Source organism: Malurus melanocephalus, unplaced genomic scaffold (genome assembly GCF_030028575.1).
Source record: "Malurus melanocephalus ecotype Western Australia unplaced genomic scaffold, MMel_1.1 scaffold_184, whole genome shotgun sequence".
Classification (NCBI taxonomy): domain Eukaryota; kingdom Metazoa; phylum Chordata; class Aves; order Passeriformes; family Maluridae; genus Malurus; species Malurus melanocephalus.
Window position 1 is genome coordinate 883,448 of NW_026623416.1, and position 8,226 is coordinate 891,673.

General features: G+C 37.0%; 1 long non-coding RNA gene across 1 annotated transcript; it reads right to left on the minus strand.

The window, feature by feature from the left end:
• Positions 1-848: 848 nt before the first annotated feature.
• On the minus strand, positions 849-7,585 carry LOC130577604 (uncharacterized). The gene is made up of 3 exons (XR_008965784.1): positions 7,517-7,585; positions 2,887-2,998; positions 849-1,397 (listed from the first exon to the last, which is right to left on the minus strand). It is a non-coding gene; the product is annotated as an uncharacterized LOC130577604 (long non-coding RNA).
• Between the last annotated feature and the right edge of the window lie 641 nt (positions 7,586-8,226).

Sequence of the window (8,226 nt, forward strand, 5' to 3'; positions counted from 1 at the left end):
TGCAATAGATGATATTATTTAAAATATCTCTSCAAAGGTTAATGGAGACCTTAGGACCAGCACAAATTGAACAGAGAGAATAAGTTTCAAGGAATCAAGTTACTTTGTCAACAAGAGGGAAAAAATGCTTTTTTAAAATCTGGTTGAGTTTTTTCATAGATTTCTTTTAGTAAAAGCCWTTGTATGCATGATGTCTCTTCGTTGTGGAGAAAAGAAGTATGAGGACTCTGCAATGTAAGTTGGGARGGAGCAGTGGGTGAAAAGACTGAAKCCACCCTACATAAGTAATTTTACTTCTCTAGGTGTCAGCCTCTCCCATCAGAAAAATCAACACTTCCAAGGCACTATGGTCAAGGAAGAATGAACTGCTGCAGGAGCACCATGTAGTATTACTTATAAGTTTCTGACAAGTCAGAACCTCTGAGAGGGAAGAGAAAAAAATAGTCAAYGTGCCATTACATCCATAACAAGGCTGTGACTTCATGGACAGTCACTTGGGAGAAAAGAGAGACTACCAGGTAACTGGCAAAGGGGGTAAAGAAAATAAAGAAAAAAAGGCATTTTTACTTTTTGCATGTGCTGCCATTGAAACACTCGGGTCCAAACTCCAAACAATCTTTTGGATGTTTCAAAAACATGTTGACTTTTCCATCTCCCACCACATGGTGCCTCTCACTCCTATGTGGTCTCTGACCTCCTYCATAATGCATCAGAAATATAAAATCACCATTATTATCACTTTCTGTCAGCTGTGATATCAGATCAGCTCAATCAGATGCAGACAGTGAGGTCAGCATAAAGCATTCAAATTATGACAGAAGCAGTTTGCTATGCATAAAGGAGCTGGCTATTATATCACTTTTAAATTTATAGGTTCAGTTCATCTTTAGCTAAATATCTAGTTATTTAACAGCTGTTATGAGTCAGCCAGAGAGAGGATTAGTTAAAAAAATGTGCCAAGAAGTGCTTTAATCTTGAGTTACAATAGAGGAACAAGTCCGGTCAGATCATGTCTAATAAAGGTTGTGCTCCAGTTGTATTGAGGAGTTTATCACTGTTCATACAAAACAGGAGATGGTTTGATATCATTAATCCTGCCACCTTCATATTAATCCCAGCAATGTCAGAGATAATTGGGATAGATTTTTTTCAGGGTGTAGGACCATGCTTAAACACCTTCAGATTTTACAGAATGAAACAAAGAAATGAAAGAAAATTTTACAAATGGTTACTAAAGTGGTTTATCCTATGCAGAACCTATGTATACTTACCATTCTGTCATGATTCAAAGTTCTAGGGATTTTCCATTGTTTTTGTGTCTTCATGTCACCTCTATTGTAAAATTAATGGAGACATTGAGACACGAAGTCAGTGGGTTTTTGTGTTTTCACATATAGCTAAGAAGCATAAAGAAAATGCAAAGATGTAAAGCAGTCAGAATGGCTATTGGAAGATATTCCACTTTCCTGGGTTTTCAATCTAATGCACCACCCTTAATTCAGCTTCACAACCACAGGTTTAGACTGCCAGGGGAGCAGGCATGGAGGAGAAGCACACCCAGGCRTTGCTATCCCGATACTCCCAAACTTCTGGTGGTCACCGATGCCACCAGGGCATGTACAAGCTGTAAGATAAGGACAGCCCCAGTACAACACAAAAACWCAGGTACGAAAATGATGATTTTAACTACTCTGCAGATGAGGATTAATAATACTGGACTAGAAAGTTGTGATGGGTAGGTGCTAAAAGTCTCTGAGTTATAGGACAGCTTGTGAAAATCAACACAGTACCCAAAAWGCAAAGTTGAAGATCTGTCAGCCTTGAATATCTGTAGCCCATAGCAGATATTCTCTGTCCATACCAGTTTTCTCTGGAGAAAATTTTTCTGAAAACTGGAAAATCCACAGAACTCTCCTCATGCAGAATTGAAGTCCCGCTGGTGGGACATGTTTAACTCACTCCTACCAACTGGAATCTAAACAAATGCAACTGAATTGCTAGTCACATTTCTAASGATGTGCTAATCAAACAGTGGCTACATAAGCAATTTCTGAAAATAATAGCATGTACAAGTAGCCGATCACAAATCAGAAAATGGAAGTATGAATACAGGGCACTAAAACAAAGAGAAAGTTTCTKGCAAAATACAGAAATGGTAGTCTCTGTGCCACTTGTTCTTAGCTTTTCCATTTGCCAACTGGAAAATAGGATGGTAGAAGCCAGCAGCCAGAAAAATGGTTTGCATTTGAACACATAAAAAAAATTGTCTAATAAAAATCCAACTTCRGTTCAAATGTCAGGCCCATTGATTTTTTTTTCTCCTCTTCTCATTAATATCCCAGTGGTATAATGAAGACATGTCACATTAGATCAGTCAGATTTTTGTAATGACAATACTGCTAGAAACATGAAAAAAAACGAACCTAAACAGACAAACAGAAAAATAGTGAATTRACCACAGGAAACTTACACCCTTCAAGCAAGACATCTATTTCTGAACAAACGCTTCTTGAGTAAACTAGAAACTTTAAGGGAAACCCCATAAAATCTGTTATAAAAATAGGATTATGTTTTGGGTTGTTTTTTTTTTTTTACACAAATGAGTGTTTTCCAATGTGTAATAGTCCTTGTTGTTAAGGACTTTGTGCTGCAAACTCAGCCTCATTTGCAGTTTTGAATACTGCAGTAAGAGTATAGAAGAATAGGAGAAATTTCATATTGGTCTTTATTGTGTGGTCATTCCTTCCACGGAAATCAATATATTGCCTGGTAACTCAGGACAGTTCTGAAAGCTATTMGATATCTAACATTTACCAAGGATAAATTCTGTTCTTGTAAATGAAAATATATTAAATACAGTCAGTACTTTTTACCAAATCAAGTTACCATCTAATCTTTTGATGGTGGAGTTTCTCAAAGATAGACAGTAGCCGACTCMATTCACAGCAGCACACAGTATGAAATAATATTTCATTCTTGACATGGTTGCAGAAATTTTCTGCATCAAGAAGAAACAGCAAAAACATCTGTACTGAATCTTTACAATTTTAAAAGTCATTAATTTTACATTTAAAAACAAGGAGGGAAGAGAAGGAAAGCAAAATAAAAGTAGTTTAGCAAAATTGCAGAAATACACCCTTCATACAGAATATGGTTTTTTTTGTTAGGCCAACAGGGACAGAAATGGGGGTGCAATTAAGAACTTTGCTGTATTTAAACTGAAGACCAGCTTACTCTTGAAAGATTCTTGCAAATGTGCAATTTTAGGAACACCCAGTCTCAATATATTCCAAATTCTATGTATTTCCTGCTTTTAGTCCATTTCTTTTTAAGACAGTACAAAAAAGATGTTATCAATGTCTTAGCTGAGAAGATAGTTAAAAAAAAATAATAATAAGAAGGAAAATCCTCAATTCTCATGGAAATTTCCAAGGTCTCTTCAAGAAGCGCACAACGCAAAGCAATTACATGCATGAAACATTGATTTGGATCACGTGATTTTATTAGCAAATTACACCTTTGTGGAACTTTTTACAGAATGATAGAGGAGAAGAAAGAAGATCTTCTATTCGTCATTCTTAATTAWCTCTCTTTTGGAATTGTTATTTAATGAATGCCTCTGATTAAGTTTGTTTCATTAAATTATGAGATCTGAATCATACTATAAGACCTGTATAGACTTATGAATTTTAAGGGGTAAGGAAGCAAGTCCAGTATGTGTCAGCTTGACATCTAAATTATTCATCTTTTTTTTCTAATGTGCTTATGAATTGCTGGTTTGTTACTTTAGTAAGAACTGTACGATTGTACGGCTGCTTTTCTCTTTTCTTTGTCTTTAGCATTATGAAATAAGTTATTCATAGGATCCTAATCTTTAATCATTTGGATTTACTAGCAATCCTTAAGAACAAGTGATTTTCATCAAAAAGGAGTTGGAAATATTTAGTTTGTTTTGATTCATACACTGTCTGGTTTGGTGGTTTTTTTCTGATTCCATCTTTTTGAATGAAGTGGCAAGTTATAGAAAAACTGAAGAATAAATTAAAATAGTTACATGGTAAAACTTTTACTGTTATTTCAGTCATAATGAGATAAAGATGGGGTTTGCCTKTCAAAAACTCCAGTAGATTTGGCAATCTAATATTTATCTTAGTGGAATTCTTGTCACAGTAATATTTCTTAATCTTCCCCATAAAGCATTTAGACATTTTAAAAGTTCTTTAAAGATGAACGTTAGGAAATTTATGTCCAAAGAATTAAGGATTTATTACATATCACTGTAAGGCTAAGGATAAAAGTTGCAAAGCCAAGGCATTCACCATAAATGCATATCATATAGAGCAATTTTTAACAAGCCCTTGATTCATTATCATCCTGATGGCTGTTCCCTTGTTCATGTTGTGCTGYCATTTATCAATTCAGTACTTCAACTGTAATCCAACGTACCAATAAGCAAGGGTAAAGAAGGAGTTCTTACTGATGAAGYTACTAAGAGAAATAAGTAAGATTTGCTTTTTTTTCCTTGAAAAGAGTTAAAATTTAGCTTCCATATTGTTCTTTTGGTGAAATTTCTTAGAATTACTAGAGTTACATTGTATCTTTGGAGTTACTAGAATAACTAGGATTTCCTAGAAWTCCTACAATTTACAGCATTATCACTAGAATGTATTTCAATGAGAGGATAAGGAACTTCTTAATTACAAAATAAAATGTCTAAAATATTACAAGTTTATTTCATTAAATTCAAGCTTGGAAAGAAAAATACCTACAAACATTAGAAAAAGCTTTCAGAATATCTTTTCTTTAATTTAAAAATCATTCCCTTACCCCCCCAAAAATGTATCCTTTAATACAAGCAAACAAGATGATTCTCCATTCATAACAAGATATTGAATGGGATTCTTTMATAAGGTGAATACATTTTCAATATTGTCAGTTACTATCAGGGTATATCCCAAATTTTCTGCATGGTCAAATAAATTTGTACTCTTCTAAATGCCTTTGAGTCACTTATGCAACATTTAATAGAACTAGCTCTAAGGGTGGAAAAAGGAGTTACAGTGACAAAGAAGAAGTTTCTTCATTGGAAKTTACCAGAGAGGAAACTTTTTCTGTTGAAATTACTAGCTTAATCCAGCTAGTATTTGCAGAGAAGATTTAATTTCTGGTAAAGTGAAGTGTCTTCTATTCCACCTTGAAAACAGAATGTTTTTGGCCCAAATTGTATTCACAAAAGGTTTTCTGACATTTTGTATATTATATAATATGTTTTGGATTTTCTGTTTATGGTTCATAGTGGTTGCATGTTCTTGCTCCTCAGTTTAAAAGGAAAAAAAGGAATTAATGTCTTGTTCCAGACAGAATTAATAATAAAATCAATAAGAAACAATTCAAGTTTAATGCCTATTCTGCTAAAGATTAATCCATTGAAAGATTAGAGTTTTATAACAAAACAAAAAATTTCTTCAGGATTATATTGCCGCACACAAATAGTTTGCTGCAGTTCATTTTATCCCCATGGTTTGCAGCAGTGACCTGCTATACAAAAACTCATCACAGATTTTATCCCTTGCTTAAGCATCAGCATTAGAGGAATTAGCTGCAGTGCTGCAGCACTCGACACCCCAGAATCAATTAAACTCCCCAGTTCCAGTTGCAGCCCCAGTATGCTGTAGAGGGCCCATGCCAGCCTTTGCACATCAGGCTTACACATCCCACTGCTAGGGGGAACAGAAAAAAAAAAGCAATTCAACTATCCTGGTTTCTGTATAAGAAACCAATAATCCAAGAATATAAGGAAAATTATATGAAGGGTCCTGCGTAGAGAGGAGATCTGAACTAGGATTGTGGAAATTTGGCCAGTGTTGGGGTACAACTGGGCAGACCTCTCTTTTATTACTAAAMAAAAGCAACTGCCTTGTTATGACAGCAAAAACTTTCATCTGTACTGGGCTGCAGGGTYACAATACAACATGAGGCAAGGTTTTCCTTCTGCTAAGCAGGAATTTARACCTCGTGGGTGATGCCTTCCAAACTACTCAGCACGGGCTGGGAAATTCCCCCAATTTTCACCGTGGATTTATTCTTGTAGGTCCCCATGGAGCTGAATGACCTAAAAGCATGTTAATGCTGCTGCAGGACACATTAAAGTCATACAACAGCATTTTCCCTGAGTGGGTGTATTCAGCTCATTTAATAAAGATTACGACTGACTGCACCCTTTCTTTGGCTATGACGCAAYTCAAGGAGAGGGAAATTTAATAGCATATTAGTCATCTGCCCAGAGGTAAAGTATTTCATAATGAGCTGAAAAGCCAGAAAATTGTGCCTATGTGTGTGTTTTAATATTACTCTGTTCCTACTAATGAAATTTATGCAAAGCACCACAAAAACTGATGAGTGTACGTCCATAACGTGACTGAAAGACATTGCAGATTGCATTAGGATGAGGTGTTAAATTATTTATTACATGTCAAAGGTTTTTTTTTCTTTTAATTGGTTTCCTGGTATTTTGAAATTATTCCTGCTGTTTAGTATGAAGTTATTAGCATAAAGTTCAAGAAAAAAGTCACCTTTTTGTTCCTGCTGCACTGTGTGCCTTGCCAACTGAATAGGGCAAAGGCAGGAATATCCCAAAACATCTGTAGGCAGAAATCTTCATGCTTTTTTCATCTTTTAAAAAATATTAGGGAAGATAGAAGTGCGTACGAGTGAGGGGGAAGCAGGGAAGGATGTGGTGATTCACAAGACTGGCAGTGGAATAAAGAATATGTGGAAAAAGGGTTTTGCTTGCAGGCGTAAGGATGAGTGATRGCACGGCTGAACTGCTTGCTCACCTTTGGAGCCCGCAGCCCTGGGGTTTGTCCCATGTGCCTTACAGGGGTTGTGCTTGGCTCTGGGTGATGTGGGGACACCATGACCACTGCTAAGCCATGGATCACCAAGGTGGCATTGGTGAAGCCTGGTTTTCCCGCTTTCTTAGAGTTAGCACAGCTGTCTACACTTCTCTGCTGTCAGCCCGTTGCCAAGGAGAAATGGGAACACGCCTTTTACACCCCGATGGAACTGGAGATCAGCTGACGGTCCAAAAAGACAAGAGGGGCCAGAAGACCTGCGTTCCTTGTTGCTTCTTATGAGACRAAGTTCTCCCATTCTACCCAACCGTATGTGATACCAGTGCACCTCAAAATCCTCMAAAGAACAGATSTTGAAAGTCCCATGAGCCTGGTGARCCCCTATTCTTCCCAAGGAAACAGCTGCTCATTTGGGKTTTTTGCTGGGGGCTTGAGGAATGAGAGATGGCTCCCTTCAGCTGGAATGCCTCCCACACTGAAGGATTACTCACAGTGCCTGGGTGCCAGCCAGGAGCTGGATGGCAGCGTGCTGCCTCACAGGTCTAGTGCTCCTCCTGCAAGTACAGATCTGTGAAACCTGGCACATTCCCTGCCCTTGTGAACAGCAGTCTCCAAGCTGGGTTGCCAAGCATTCTGKAGACCAAAAATGTCCACCACTATACCTGGCGTTCCACTGAAGCCATCTGAYACACGGTCAGGGTCAAGCTCACAGGATGTCTCTTGTGGCCATCAGTTCCCTGTGACCAGGGAAAGAGAAAAGAGGAGAAAAGACAAAAAAATACCACGTTACATTTTTGACTTGCAGTTTTAAAAAACTTGTTATGAGTGCCTTGGGAACTAGACGATAAACTGATGTGTTTCAATTTATTTTTTTGGATTTCTATTGAATAGCTCTTAATAGGATTTTTGCCAGTAGGTGTGTTGTTGAATGAGAACCTAGTAACTACTGAGCATTTTAAAATGTGTGATTGCCAAGTTTTCCTCCAATCAAGTTTTCCTCAGTGAAAATTTTATTCTTGTTGGCAGTTTGCACCTAAGAAGAGGCTAACAAAGACTAGAAGAGCCTCTTGTTCACGTTAGAACACAATACTTTGCGATGAGCAGCTGCATTAAAACATTACGAACAGTAAAAGCTACAGACTCAAATAAATGGGCAAGTACTGCAGGCAGCTCTGCACATACTTAGAGGAAAGGTGTTCTTAAATGCATTACTGGACTGAGATATAACAGTAAAAATTATCTCACTACTACCAAAATCAAGATTATTAAAAGAGCTCACATCAYGTGTTTGATGTCTTAAGCACAATGCTACTGTGATTTAGTAAAATCTATGTACAAAACTTTATGTAGAAAATATAGAAAATAGAAATAT